Here is a 16,585-nt window from a genome sequence, read left to right as displayed (position 1 = left end):
TTTAGGATGAAATTTTCAATTAATAATTACAAGTTTTAAATATTAGAAATTTCTTTTTTAGGTTTATTAAACAATATAGATTTTATACAAAATTTTAAAATATCCTGAGTTACTTTACAATTTATTGATATATTTTAGTTTTGTTTTATTAGTTTTATAAAACTGTAATACCAATATAGCTATAGGTTAAGTACTAATTGTAATTAAGAAGCAATAAAATTATTATCTTCAAAAACTAAGAAGGTTAGGTGAGGTTGTGGTTTTCTATTCAGTTTTTCAGGTAAACTCAAATATTCCCAATATATTTGACTACGATTTAATACCAAGTGAAAATAAGTACAATTCCTAACTGCTATGAATAGTACATAATTGCACTTATTTGTCTTCTTACATTTACCACCCCATTTTTGGAGGACGGGCTGAATATTTCGGCAGTTGCCGTAAAAGCTAATATGATTCTTTTTACTGGGTTCTCATTCTAGGATGGAAATTATAATAAGCAGATAAAAAGTGATGCCGGTCTCAGGGGGGCGGGGGTGGGCTGCGACTGTGTATTCACGAGATATACACCTGTGAGGAGGAGGTGCCACGTCAGTACACACCTGGACACGGGAGCTACGGTTACCGTCGGTGAGCAGCGCTAGTGTGACCATCTTCAGCAACTTGAAGCCACATTAACCAAAGCCAGGACCATCACACCATGAACACCTTCACCATCTTCTCTCTCCTGTGCCTCGTTATCGCCAGGTGAGTTATGTCCCTTGCACTCTCATGTCAGTCATAAAGAACATTTTTGTCAGAGTATCCCTTAGTACCTAAGTAAACCACATTTTCTACAAACCACTGTTTTATGCTAGATAATTTTCTAGGGTTCTTTGCATAAAATTTTACGTTATTATATAAATATTGTTTTTATATATTTGTAAATTTTTATTATTTCTGATAATATATATTCATATTTTAATGTTTCCTTTAGCTGCTCTGGGTTGAGTTGTTTGCCCTGTGAGAAGAGGCCAACTCCGTGCCCAGACCCCAGTACCCTGAGCTGTCCGTGGGGCACCGTCAAGGACATCTGCAACTGTTGTGACATCTGTGGCAAGGTGTGTGAGTGTTTGTTACTGCTGTAGTTACCTCTTCACCAAATTATTACAGGTCTTGCTATAACGTATAATTGTAGTCTCGTCTCCAAAGATATATGTTACAGATCTTCAACATATTTTATTAATTTTAAAGACATCAATACGTTTTTTATGGAACTATGCTTCACCTTGACGTATATTAATTACCCATTATATTTAGTTGGATAATGCCTATTTCTTGTTGTGCATGTGTGTGTTTCCAGAAATGTTACTGGGCATAACTTTTATCATAAACTACACCCTTTACTCACAAACAAATGTTAACCTGTGCCATAGGGAATGTATACACCGAGAGGTGTATACATTCAAGTTGTATATTCAAGTGGTGAATATTCACTTGAGTTAAATTTTAGTCTTGGACATGTTGGAGACTAAAGTATTCTTCCTAGTTGATCTTTAAGCAATTGTAGTAGCTTCAGTGACCCTTCAGAGATTGATAGGCCCCTAAGCCCAACAGTAAAACAATCTTGTGTACACTAGAGTCAGTATAGTGAGCTACACCGTGTTTGCAGGGCCCCGGGGAGGAGTGTGGTGGAATGTGGGACATGTACGGGAAATGCGGTCGCTGCCTCGTCTGCAAGACGGAAAGTGAACTTGCTAAAGGAACTTGCGTCCCAGGAGGTTGTTAGAGGACGCGCGCCATCTGCCGCCACGACCTCCGAACTGGTCGAGTGATCCTGCCGTCAAGACAACGACTGGCAACCCATGAACCTACCACGATTACCACTATGCTTAGAAATTGTCCTATTTTTATAACTTGTCTTCAGGGTTTGCTCGTTCAAGCGGCGGCAGACCCTAAAGACGCATTCTTAAATTTGAATGTAATGCGTTTTAAATTTGATATTTTCTTACATATAAATTACAATATTATATATTTGAATTCTGTACATATTTCGGCATAGGCTCGGTTAAATATTAAAGTTCTGTTGGCAGTTATTTGTATTTGTAGTATGTGGTTGAATGAATTACAGAATTACGATTTGAACTGAGGTCGTCAACGATGCTCGAACGCCATTGTTGCGAATCGTGTACTGCCAGCCCGTCCTCATAAACAAAGGCTAAAGTCCATTCCATGCACCCGCTAAACCCCCTGTTTATTAATGAACAACAGTTTACACACGACTCACAACTGATGACGTTCAAACACATCTGGAACAAGTGCTTCACTCACGACTTTTGTTCGAACCAGAACGCTGTAAATGCTTCACCCACGTACTACAAATACAAATAATCGCCAACAGAACCTAAACACCTAACGTAACCCGTACCTATATAGGCACAGTATGCTAATATATAACAACATTAATTTATATTTGAGAAGATTCCTATTATTAATGAACAGCATGATAAAATTGATGAATGCGTCTTTGGGGTCGACTGCTGGATGGAATGAACTTGTTCTTGAATGAACGCGCAACCCTTACTGGGGACGGGTTGCGTGTGTAGTATTTTTCAATAATGAAACATGGGGTTTGGCGACTGAATTAAAGAGCCCCTTGCTTGTGAGGACAGGCTGACATAAATAAGTAGACCAGCTACTTTGGGACGTTTTCTGAAACTACAACGAACTATGGAATCATATTTGTAATGACAGTTATAAATAAATGCCTAAAGATGAAGTAGTATTTTTATCCGTATAATATCAACTTTACAAATTGATAACAGACTATAAATTATATAAACATTTACAGCCCTCAAGATAAGAGAGGAAACAAGAACACATCAATCCTACTCGTGTTAAAAACCACTGAGAAAATTATACTTTATAATTCGCCCCCCCCCCCCCCCCCACAAATATCCTGAGCATTTACATTAGTTTTTGAATTTGTTCAAGATTAGTAAATATTTTCTGGTTGTTTAATATACACTTGTGGTTGCCTTAAAAAACCCCTTACAGTGGTTAATACGCATTAAGACCACGACTTACAACTGAGAACCCTCAGCAATAAAGCCTTTGAAAAATCATAGTTCAAATATTTCACGAAGGCATTTGTTTTGTTAGACACGCCGATCTATTTAGAAGACTCATCAGTGAATACTTTTGTTAGACACGCCGACCTATTTAGAAGACTCATCAGTGAATACTTTTGTTAGACACGCCGACCTATTTAGAAGACTCATCAGTGAATACTTTTGCTAGACACGCCGACCTATTTAGAAGACTCATCAGTGAATACTTTTGCTAGACACGCCGACCTATTTAGAAGACTCATCAGTGAATACTTTTGCTAGAGCTCTGGATATTTTCCTACGATATTTAAGGCTTATGACACATGTTCTCCGAGCTCCCGTTCTTTTGTTCCGTTCCGTTCCGGTCTTTCCAAAAACATTTACTAGTTGATGCACAGTTCATTAGTAGTGTGACACACAGGCGAATGCACGCTTTAAACTTTGAGTTTAAAGAGCCAAGAGCAGTCCAGTGGAACGGACACCATGCAGTTGGGTGGGCCAGTTTCAACATTTGATGAGGCTAGTTCAATGACTATTTAGTATTTATTTCATTTCAATAAATATCTTGATATGCTGTGATTCTGCCTCCTTCCCTCTGATATTTAAACACTGCAGAACACGTGTTGGTGAGTGAGGGTAGAGGAACTTGCATCATGCACCGACTGTTATAGAATTACTGGAGGAAGCGTGTCTATACCGGACAACAGCAAAAAATACCAGGGTACTTTAAAGTCCGTGGTACTATTGCTCAATTTATTGATTGGTACAGCCTTATTGGTTGACAGGGTGAATAAGTTTGCTGAAGTTTGTGGGGTATATAACCTTGCTAGTTATTTGAGAGCAGCACAGGGTTCAGTGTGAACAGAGTCGTGAGGTTTGTACAGTGGACACTGGGTAAGCGAGATATGTACCCTGTTTGAAGTGGTTTGGACGATGCCCTGAGGATAGTTATGGACTGAAGTCATCTGAGAGCTCTTCACTCTACTCTATCACCCTCTGGGTATTTTGGCCGTTAGTTATGGTCCTTGGGGGAGCTGCTAATGTCCCTGCACTGTTAAGCAACACTGTCACAGGGAATGTCCAACATTGTATTGGGGGCCTGTCTGGGATACAACATTGCACGTTCATTCCCCCCCCCCCCTCCCCCAACTCGTTAGTCCTTCAGCAGTTCTTGAACATTAGTTCGAGTCTTTCTGCTGTACTCATATGTCAGTACTTCAGTTTTCATGCACCAGTTCAAGACTTGCAGTTCTCACGAGTTAATTAGTTCTTTTGCAGTCTTCAGATGATAGTCTGCAGTTCTCACACATTAGTCAATATCTATTCTGCAGTCTTCACACATTAGTTTGTCTTTTTTGCAGTCCTTACACATTAATTATTCCTCCTGTAGTCCTCAGAGGAATCATGTGAAAGAAACTGCACACTAGTTTCTGTCTCAACCGGAAATCTAGCCTGGGTCCGTGGACTGCGAATCCTGAACGCTGTTAGATGGGCCGTGAGAGAGTGTGTGTGTAAGTTTTCCTAGTGTTAAAGCTTAAAATAATTTTTTCTTCATATGACGAAAAAGCAGATATGACTTTTTTATTATTGAATTCTCACTCTAGGAAATAAATGATAGAAAGCACAGTAATGCTTGTACCTGTATACACAGATATATACACCAGTGAGGAGGAGCCGCAGCGTCAGTACACACTTGGACACGGCAGCTACGGTTACCTTCGAATACAGGTTACAACATTGAACATCGTGAGGCTACGTTTAGTCCAATGGGCGTGAAGAGCCAGAACTCTGTGACCCTCACACTATGAACACCTTCATCCTCTTCTCTCTCCTGTGCCTCGTCGTCACCAGGTGAGGTGTTATAACACTGTTAAATGCTGTTCCTCACAAACAAATGGACCAGGGTACGACCCCTGGAAGGGGCGAAATGTTTGCCTACGTGATGCAGTGATACATTATACGTGATGCCTCGACTGTTCACGTAGCAGTAAATAGGTACCCGGGAGTTATGCAGCTGTTGTGTTGCATCCTGGAGGGCAGTAGTTAGCCTAGAAGGACCTTGATAAGCTTAAGAAGGCGTCTTGTCCCTGATAATGGGGACCCACCTGTGGAGGAAACCTTCAACCAGGTGAGACTTATTTATCAGAGTAAATAAATCTCGCTATAAATCTCTTAGCAGCTGGGCACAGTCCTCGCTATTCAACTTACACTACAAATTTGTATATATATATATATATATATATATATATATATATATATAATATATATATATATATATATATATATATTATATATATATATATATATATATATATATATATATATATATATATTATATATATATATATATATATATATATATATATATATATATATATATATTATATATATATATATATATATAATATATATATATATATATATATATATATATATGACAGTGTCAGACCACGGAGGAAAATTGAAACAAGAAATTCCTTAAGTACTATATATATATATATATATATATATATATATATATATATAATATATATATATATATATATATATATATTATATATATATATATATATATATTATATATATATATATATATATATATATATATATATATATATATATATATTATATATATATATATATATAATATATATATATATATATATATAATATATATATATATATATATATATATATATATATGACAGTGTCAGACCACGGAGGAAAATTGAAACAAGAAATTCCTTAAGTACTATATATATATATATATATATATATATATATATATATATAATATATATATATATATATATATATATATATATTATATATATATATATATATATATATATATATATATATATATATATATATATATATAGTACTTAAGGAATTTCTTGTTTCAATTTTCCTCCGTGGTCTGACACTGTCATATATATATATATATATATATATATATATATATATATATATATATATATATATATATATATATTATATATATATATATATATAATATATATATATATATATATATATATATATATATATATATATATATATATATATATATTATATATATATATATGACAGTGTCAGACCACGGAGGAAAATTGAAACAAGAAATTCCTTAAGTACTTTCGTATGAAGGAGTCTGACTCCTTCTGAAGATGTATTAATATACCAAAGTACTTAAGGACTTACTTAAGGCGTGTGTTGTGGTCTGACACTCACATTTTTAATCACGTGTTTATTTTCGTGATATATACACACACACACATATTATATATATATATATATATATATATATATATATATATATATATATATATATATATATATATATATATATATATATATATATATATATATATGTCGTACCTAGTAGCCAGAATGCACTTCTCAGCCTACTATGCAAGGCCCTATTTGCCTAATAAGCCAAGTTTTCCTGAATTAATATATTTTCTCTAATTTTTTATATGAAATGATAAAGCTACCCATTTCATTATGTATGAGGTCAATTTTTTTTATTGGAGTTAAAATTAACGTAGATATATGACCGAACCTAACCAACCCTACCTAACCTAACCTAACCTATCTTTATAGGTTAGGTTAGGTTAGGTAGCCAAAAAAGTTAGGTTAGGTTAGGTTAGGTAGGTTAGGTTGATGAAAAACAATTAATTCATGAAAACTTGGCTTATTAGGCAAATCGGGCCTTGCATAGTAGGCTAGTAGGCTGAGAAGTGCGTTCTGGCTACTAGGTACGACATATATATATATATATATATATATATATATATATATATATATATATATATATATATATATATATATATATATATATTTCATTGAATATGACCGCATATTCTGTATTTATTATTTTCTGGTTTAGGGCTTCTATCCCTCTAACTATTTTCTTAGCATCAGGGCTAAATTGAAATAGGAGTTCTCCAAAACTCATTTTCGTACTTTTAAGGTGAAGAAAAGAAGTGATTTACTATAGAGTGTATTACACTTATTTGTATAATTTGCACGACGTTTCGAACCTCCATGGTTCATTCTCAAGTGAACAGATCTTACAATACTAGTTGATTTTATACCCGCATTAGGTCAGGTGATAATACAATGAAGGTGAAAACATGGGGGGATACATAAGGGATAAACATAGGGGCTGCAGAAGGCTTATTGGCCCATACGAGGCATCTATCCAAACACAAAGATTAATCCAGTGTAATTGGCCTGTTATGTTGGACATTGTCTTCTGTGTTGGCATCGATATGTTCTTGTCTTGTCCTTACTCTCATGGTGGGTAGAGTAAATAGTTCCGTGATTTGGGTGTTCATGGTAGGTCGCTCTATTCTTATGTGAATTGCCTCAAGAATTTGTAATCTTCTTGAATCTTGGGTTTTGTCTATTATGCAAGTATTCGTGTTCAACATTTCTCTTGTTAGAGCAATGTCATGGGCTTGTCTCATGTGATTCCTAGGGGCACCAGATTGAAGATGGCATGTCAAACGCCTCGTCAGCTTGGTCGACGTCATACCTATGTACTTACATTGAAGGTTACATCCTTCGTGGGGGCAAGTGTACATGTATACAACGCTTGACTGCTGTAGAGGGTTCTCCGTCGGCTTCGGGCTGTTTTTGATAAGGAGTTCGGAAGTCTTCTTGGTTTTGTAGAATATTATCAGGTTTATGTTTTGGTTAGGAGTAGTGCTTTTTACTCCTTTACGGATTATTTCTTTCATTATTCTTTCCTCTTTTATATGTTCACTGTGCATGGTTGATTTGTAATATAATTTTATTGGGGGTGTTGTGGTTTCTGTTCTAGGTTCTGAATTATACCAACGGTCCAAGTGTCTTCTTATAGCAGCGTTTATTTCCACGTTGCTATATCCGTTGTTCACCAATACCTGAGTTACTCTTTCAAACTCTCTACTCACGTTGCTCCATTCAGAGCAGTGGGTAAGCGCTCGACGAATATAAGCATTGAGAACACTGGCTTTGTATCTTTGGGGGCACTCACTTCTACCGTTCAGGCATAATCCTATGTTGGTGGGCTTGGTATATACGTTGGTGCTTAAAGAGAAGACAATGAAGAAGACAATGTCCAACATAACAGGCCAATTACACTGGATTAATCTTTGTGTTTGGATAGGAGATGCCTCGTATGGGCCAATAAGCCTTCTGCAGCCCCTATGTTTATCCCTTATGTATCCCCCCATGTTTTCACCTTCATTGTATTATAACCTGACCTAATGCGGGTATAAAATCAACTAGTATTGTAAGATCTGTTCACTTGAGAATGAACCATGGAGGTTCGAAACGTCGTGCAAATTATACAAATAAGTGTAATACACTCTATAGTAAATCACTTCTTTTCTTCGCCTTAAAAGTACGAAAATGAGTTTTGGAGAACTCCTATTTCAATTAAGCCCTGATGCTAAGAAAATAGTTAGAGGGATAGAAGCCCTAAACCAGAAAATAATAAATACAGAATATGCGGTCATATTCAATGAAACATGTTTGAAAGAAAACCTGCTGCCAGTATACACCAATATATATATATATATATATATATATATATATATATATATATATATATATATATATATATATATATATATATATAATGTATGACAGTGTCAGACCACGGAGGAAAATTGAAACAAGAAATTCCTTAAGTACTTTCGTATGAAGGAGTCTGACTCCTTCTGAAGATGTATTAATATACCAAAGTACTTAAGGACTTACTTAAGGCGTGTGTTGTGGTCTGACACTCTCATTTTTAATCACGTGTTTATTTTCGTGATATATACACACACACACACACACATTATATATATATATATATATATATATATATATATATATATATATATATATATATATATATATATATATATATATATACTAGCTGTAGCCGGCCACGCATTGCTGAGCCACAGCAACCTTTCCCTTGTTTCCCAGTTCTCCCCACCATTCCCTCCTCCACCCTCCCCTCGTCCTAACCATTCCCCCCTCCCCACCATTTCTCATTCCCCTGTCTCCTCGTCCCTACCATCCCCAACTCCCCCGTCCCCTTGTCCTCCCCACCATTACCCTCTCCCCTGTCCCTCATCCTCCCCACCATCCTCCACTCCCGTACCCTCGTCCTCCCCACTCCCTTGTTCGATGCATTCCCAAATGATCTTATGTTCCCATCAGAAAATGGGGAACATCAAATGATCTGATGTTCCCATCACTAAAACATAAAAACAGTTAAAAAACGAAATGAACAACAATGAAAAAAAAATAAACTATACTCAAGAAATAAATGGTATGGTAAACAACACAGTTCAATTCCAACACAAGTCACACAAAATAATTAATTCAAAGTGAAAATCAATCGAAATCTACAAATATTTAATTTATCAATGCAATCGGAAACATTGAAATGGAATCGTAAAATATTTAGTATAGCGTGTGTTGCTATTACGTGCAACAGATGATGCTGTTTAAAAAAAGCATATTTTTACCTGTCACAGGTGTGGCATCTATATAGTAGTTATGTAAAAACATGCGCATATTCGAATGGAACGTGTCAAAATTTCAAAGCAAGCGCTGAAGAACTTTTGGAGATTACAGCGTGTGTTGCTCTTACGTCTGACAGATGGGGCAGTTGTTAGAAAAAGCATGTGTTTTCCTGTCACAGGTGAGGCATGTATATAGTAGGTATAAAAAAACACGCGTATATTCGAATGTAACGTTGTCAAAATTTCAAAGCAATCGATAAAGAGGTTTCGAAGATTTCCCTCACATGAAAACATAGTTTTTCAAAAAAGCATGTTTTTTTCCCGTCTCAGACGTGACACTTGTATAGTAAAAAATGTATATAAAAACCCGCTCGGATGCGAATGGAACGCAGTGTGAAAATTTCAAAGCAATTGATAAAAGAACTTTCGGGGATTAGCGATTTTGAACAAACATATATATATATATTATTGAATTAATATATATATATATATATATATATATATATATATATATATATATATATATATATATATATATATATATATATATATAATAATATATATATAATATATATATATATATATATATATATTATTAAATATGACCGAAAAAGTAAGATTAATAATTCTAACACGAATTTTCTCTATCTTTCTTACGTTTCTTTTCACTATTGATGGTAATTCAAAGATCAATTCTCCAAAATTCATTTTTATTTTGGAGAATTGATCTTTGAATTACCATCAATAGTGAAAAGAAACGTAAGAAAGATAGAGAAAATTTGTGTTAGAATTATTAGTTTTACTTTTTCGGTCATATTTAATAATACATGTCTACAGGAAAGACTGCTACCAAAATATACTAATATATACATATATATATATATATATATATATATATATATATATATGCATTGCAGATGCCTTAACTCTTATGTTTGTGTATATTCCACAGGTGTTCTGGACTATCATGCACACCTTGTAACCCCGACGACTGTCAGGACCCCGCTACCCTGAACTGTTCATGGGGAACTGTAAGAGAGGCGTGCAGCTGCTGTGAGACATGCGGCGGGGTGAGTTGATGTTGCTGTTTGTCTTATATTGTACAGTGATCTACGTTCTCGATTCACATTCGAGGATCCTGAGTTCGATCTCTCGGCGGGGAGGAAAAGTTGGACACCTTTCCTTTTCCCTGATGTACGCTCTACCACTTGGGCTGGACGGTAGAGCGACGGTCTCGCTTCATGCAGGTCGGTGTTGCATCCCCGACCGTCCAAGTGGTTGGGCACCATTCTTTTCCCCCGTCCCATCCCAAATCCTTATCCTGACCCTTTCCCAGTGATATATTTTCCCTGATGTTTCTGATCACCTAGCAGTAAATAGGTACCCGATAGTTAAGAACATATTTGTGCATCGTGGGGAGGGTCAGTAGTTGGACCTGGGGAAAAATTGGAGATACTCAGCCTAAGTACAGGCTTCCTGTCCCAGGCAATGAGAATTATTAATGCCTAGAACCCACTGTAGGGCTATCTCATACATATTCCACCAAACAATACATTACTCCACAATACAACAACTCCCCCATACAATACAGCAACTTTACACAAACAGTGTTGCCGTCAGTACAGTAAACCACACAATTATGTTCGCAGGGCCCCGGGGCGGTCTGTGGAGGTCCTTGGGACATAAAAGGCAAATGTGGCACCTGCCTTGTTTGCAACAAGAAAAGGGCAGATGGTGATGGCATTTGCGTTCACGTCAAGTCTCATTCAGCCAGCTAGCCTTCTGCCACCATCCGGCAGGTGCCACCTTCCAGCTGGTCAAGTGAGCCGCCATCTATCCTAGTAACGTGTTACTACCTGCCGACGACACTTCCCAGTTGGTAAAGTGAGTCCGCTGGCCCTCTGTCACCGCTCACCGGCACTCACCACCCAGCTGACAACTGCCTCTACAGGAGAGACAACTTAAGTACCATTCATGAAGCCATCGCGATCACCTCAACCCTTGTACGTTGTCACCATATAACGGAACTATCTTCACTGTGTCAGTTAATGAGAAGTCAAAGTTCAGAATTATTTAAACAGCACAGTCAAAATGCTCAAAATTACAGTTTTATAGATAACAGTTGCAGTAAAATACGTAAAAGATATGCACTCATGTAATTATATTCAAATATTATGCAAAGTATACATTAACATTCTGGCATTTCTTGTCAAAAAATTCCTACTGGCGTCTGGTGAAGACTTCTTAAATAGTCTATATATGTCAGGGGTTCAAAACCGGGTGAATCCATTCCACTTGGGGGTATGGTAGCACAATGATAGGGGGCATGGGACTTGATCTCTGAACAATTTAAACCATAGGTTGGTAGAATTAATCGGGGCACTTCGAATTAAGTTACAGTTACCGTCAGTAATTGTATATTGATTTCATGTTTTGAATGCATATAAGCAGCAGCATAATTCTCACAAGTTGGAGCTAGCTGGTGTATTTGTGATGTGTCGTTTTCGATAAATATGATAAAACCTTATTGTTTTTCTTCAGCCGTTGAGTTCTTAGCTATCCATATGTAAAGGAAAACCGAGCTATTGACATTTTTTTAAGTCACACTGTACCTAATAGGCCTGGTAGTGGTGGTGGTGATGGTGGTAGTGATAGGGGTGGTGATGGTGGTACCTACGACAGTCTGGTGAAGGGGGAATTGGGGCCATATTGGGTGCACCATTGGTAAGTCTACAATTGAAATAAGGTTAAGAAGCCCTGGTTTAATTCTTTTTTCTACCACTCAAAGGATGAGTATGAGGTGCACAATAAACTACCACTCACAGGATGAGTATGGGTTGCACGATAAAGTACCGCTCATAGTATATGAGGTGCAAAATAATCCACCGCTCACAGGACAAGTATGGAGTGCATAATAAAACAGACTGTTTGTGGCAACAATTACAAGGTATTAATTATGAAATCATCAAAATTATGAATTCTCGGGTCAAGACTCAACTAGGGAACTACCGTGATTATTATTACGCTTAGAAAATGGTCTCCAGTTTAATACGTATCTATTAGACCTTCTTATGAAACTATAAAGAACAATGAAATCATATTTATAACAACATGTTATCAGTTAATATATTAAAAAAACAGCAATTTTTCAATCACAAAGTGCAAACTATACAACTGTAAATAAGCTTAAAATTATATAAACATCTACAACCCATCAGATATCAGAGGGTAGGAGAACACGTCAGTCTTACTCACGTATTTTTTTTTTTTTTTTTTTTTTTTTTTTGACGCAAGGGGCGAGTTTATTGGGCAGCGCCACTAATCCTGTGAGTGAACACACCGCCATAGTGACAGTATTGAGCAGCGTCACTCATCCTGTGAGTGAACACACCGCCATAGTGACAGTATTGAGCAGCGCCACTCATCCTGTGAGTGAACACACCGCCATAGTGACAGTATTGGGCAGCGCCACTTACCCTGTGAGTGGACACATCGCCATAGTGACAGTATTGGGCAGCGCCACTCATCCTGTGAGTGAACACACCGCCATAGTGACAGTATTGGGCAGCGCCACTTACCCTGTGAGTGGACACACCGCCATAGTGACAGTATTGGGCAGCGCCACTCATCCTGTGAGTGAACACACCGCCATAGTGACAGTATTGGGCAGCGCCACTCATCTTGTGAGTGGACACACCGCCATAGTGACAGTATTGGGCAGCGCCACTTACCCTGTGAGTGGACACATCGCCATAGTGACAGTATTGGGCAGCGCCACTCATCCTGTGAGTGAACACACCGCCATAGTGACAGTATTGGGCAGCGCCACTTACCCTGTGAGTGAACACACCGCCATAGTGACAGTATTGGGCAGCGCCACTCATCTTGTGAGTGGACACACCGCCATAGTGACAGTATTGGGCAGCGCCACTCATCTTGTGAGTGGACACACCGCCATAGTGACGTTATTGGGCAGCGCCACTCATCTTGTGAGTGGACACACCGCCATAGTGACAGTATTGGGCAGCGCCACTCATCTTGTGAGTGGACACACCGCCATGACAACAAATATAAATAGGGAAAGCAGCTTCCAACCTTTGCTTTTCTAACTTCTCTCCGGGGCACTTATATCCAGTTTTTTCTCTGATCAATCTCTGCTGTTATAGATGGGTTTACTTCTGCCTCTTTCTCTATCAACTAAGGTGTTTCACTTGGGTTGGACGGTAGAGCGACGGTCTCGCTTCATGGAGGTCGGCGTTCAATCCCCGAGTGGGGATTGAACGCCTTCAATTCCTTCCTTCTCGTCCTTCCTTCATTCCTTCCATCTCGTCCCATCTCAAATCCTTATCCTGACTCCTTCCAAGTGCTATATAGTCGTAATGGCTTGGCGCTTTCTCCTCATAGTTCATTCATTCCACAAGGTTTTCTTCTGTCACCTCTTATTATCTTAATAGTCATCAATAGTACTCACAGTGTTATATTTTCTTATTATGATGACTACTTGTCGTTCAAACACGTCAGTAAATGTCCGTCTCCAGCAGTCTTCGCACGTCAGTTGGAGTCCTGCTGCAGTCTTCACACCTTTTCGTGCAGTTCCTACTCATCATGGTCCTTCTGCAGTCCTCGCTACATCTAGCACTAAGTAGTCTAGTTCTCTGTTGCTGTTTTCCCCCTGGTGACACCCTCTTATCTGACCGACTTAAGCAACAACGGAGCAGTGAAGTATCTTACTGACAGAGAAAACTGATGCTGTAATATCCTTTACCCTCTGAGTTTGAGATTATATTAATGTGTTAGTAAGGTTGAGCGTTAGCTCTTAAGCCCCGTCTTACGAGCTGTCGGTTACTTAAAGTGTTGCCTAAAATATTTAACGTATTGCCTTTAATATTTTAACACAGAATACTTGTGCGAGTACCACGATAACTTTCTCAAGACTTATACAAGTACCTGCTTGATGGGGTTCTGGGAGTTCTTCTACTCTCCAAGCCCGGCCCGAGGCCAGGCTCGACTTGTGAGCGTTTGGTCCACCAGGCTGTTGCTTGGAGCGGCCCGCAGAGCCACATACCCACAACAGCCCGGCTGATCCGGAACTTCTCTTAGAAAACAGTCCAGTTTTCTCTTGAAGATGTTCACGGTTGTTCCGGCAATATTTCTTATAGTCGCTGAGAGGACGTTGAACAACCGCGGACCTCTGTTGTTACAGTGCTCTCTGATTGTGCCTATGGCACCTCTGCTCTTCACTTTTTCAATCTTGCATTTTCTTTCATATCGTTCACTCCAGTACGTTGTTATTTTACTGTGTAGATTTGGGACCTGGCCCTCCAATATTTTCCATGTGTATATTATTTGGTATCTCTCTCGTCTCCTTTCAAGAGAGTACATTTGGAGAGCTTTGAGACGATCCCAATAATTTAGGTGTTTTATCTCGTCTATGCGTGCCGTATATGTTCTCTGTATTCCCTCTATTTCAGCAATCTCTCCTGCTCTGAAGGGGGAAGTGAGTACTGAGCAGTACTCAAGACGGGACAACACAAGTGACTTGAAGAGTACAACCATTGTGATGGGATCCCTGAATTTGAAAGTTCTCGTAATCCATCCGATCATTTTTCTGGCTGACGCGATATTTGCTTGGTTATGCTCCCTAAACGTTAGATCGTCGGACATCATTATTCCCAAATCCTTGACATGCTGTTTTTCTACTATGGGAAGATTCGATTGTGTTTTGTACCCTGTATTATGTTTCAGATCCTCACTTTTGCTGTACCTGAGTACCTGAAATTTATCACTGTTAAACATCATGTTATTTTCTGCAGCCCAATCGAAAACTTTGTTGACATCTGCTTGTAGTTTTTCAATGTCTTCAGCAGAGGTAATTTTCATGCTGATTTTTGTGTCGAATTTGTCGAAAGTAGGAAAACTTTCTGTACACCTCCCAATGACAGGTTCCTGGAACTATGACGTCATTACCTTTAGAATTTACGAGGATGTGTGTATTTACTGTTTGCGCCAGCACAATCAAGCTCTAGCTCTTGGACCCCGCTTTTGTAGCCGCTGGTTGTCTAATGAAATGAATGGTGACTTAATTCGTGATTTAATTCCCAATCTTACCTGTATTTAAAGTTGTGAATTGAGTTTCACCTACATCTTGCTTCTTTAGATCATTTCATTTGCTCTCTACCCTTACTCTAAAAGAAAACTTTATAGCATCTCTATCACACATCTGAGTTTCAAGCTTCCATCCGTGCTCACTTGTTCTATTGGTATTCATTGTATATATCTCGTCATTTTCCACCCTGTTAAACCCCTACGTATTTTATACGTCGTATCATGTCCCTCATCTTCCTCTTCCTTTCTAGCATCAGCAGGTTTAGTTCCTTCAGCCTCTCTTCATACCTCATCCCTCGCAATTCTGGGGCGAGTCTCGTAGCAAACTTCTGCACCCTTTCGGGCTTCCTCATGTTTTTCTTTAATATAATGGGGGCTCCACGATGGGACGGTTGGCCTCACGTAGACGGTATACAGTGACCAAAAAGCCTCTTTATTTAAGTTAACTAACTTTTCTGTTTTACAGCAACGTGAGGTTTAATTTCCGAAGTCTCTCCTCACAGCTCATGCCCCTATATGTGTGCCCCCCATATGTGTGTGTTTGTAAACTCACCTATTTGTGTCTGCAGGATCGAGCTCTGACTCTTAGATCCCGCCTTTCGAGCCATTGGTTCTTTATAGCAATGACTCCGGTCCTATTTCCCTATCATACCTAGTCCCCTCGTTCTGTTACTATTCTGTGTGAACATTTCGTCTATGTCCACTCTGTCAATCCCCCCTGAGTATTTTATACGTTCCTATCATATCCCCCTCCCCCCCTCTCCATTCTTTTTTCTAGTGTGGTAAGGCTCAGTTTCTTCAGGCGCTCTTCATATTCCATCCCTCGTAATGCTGGGACGAGTCTCGTTGCAAACTTCTGAACTTTTTCCAGTTTCC

Source organism: Procambarus clarkii, chromosome 74 (genome assembly GCF_040958095.1).
Source record: "Procambarus clarkii isolate CNS0578487 chromosome 74, FALCON_Pclarkii_2.0, whole genome shotgun sequence".
Taxonomy (NCBI): Eukaryota; Metazoa; Arthropoda; class Malacostraca; order Decapoda; family Cambaridae; genus Procambarus; species Procambarus clarkii.
This window is presented reverse-complemented; position numbering follows the sequence as displayed.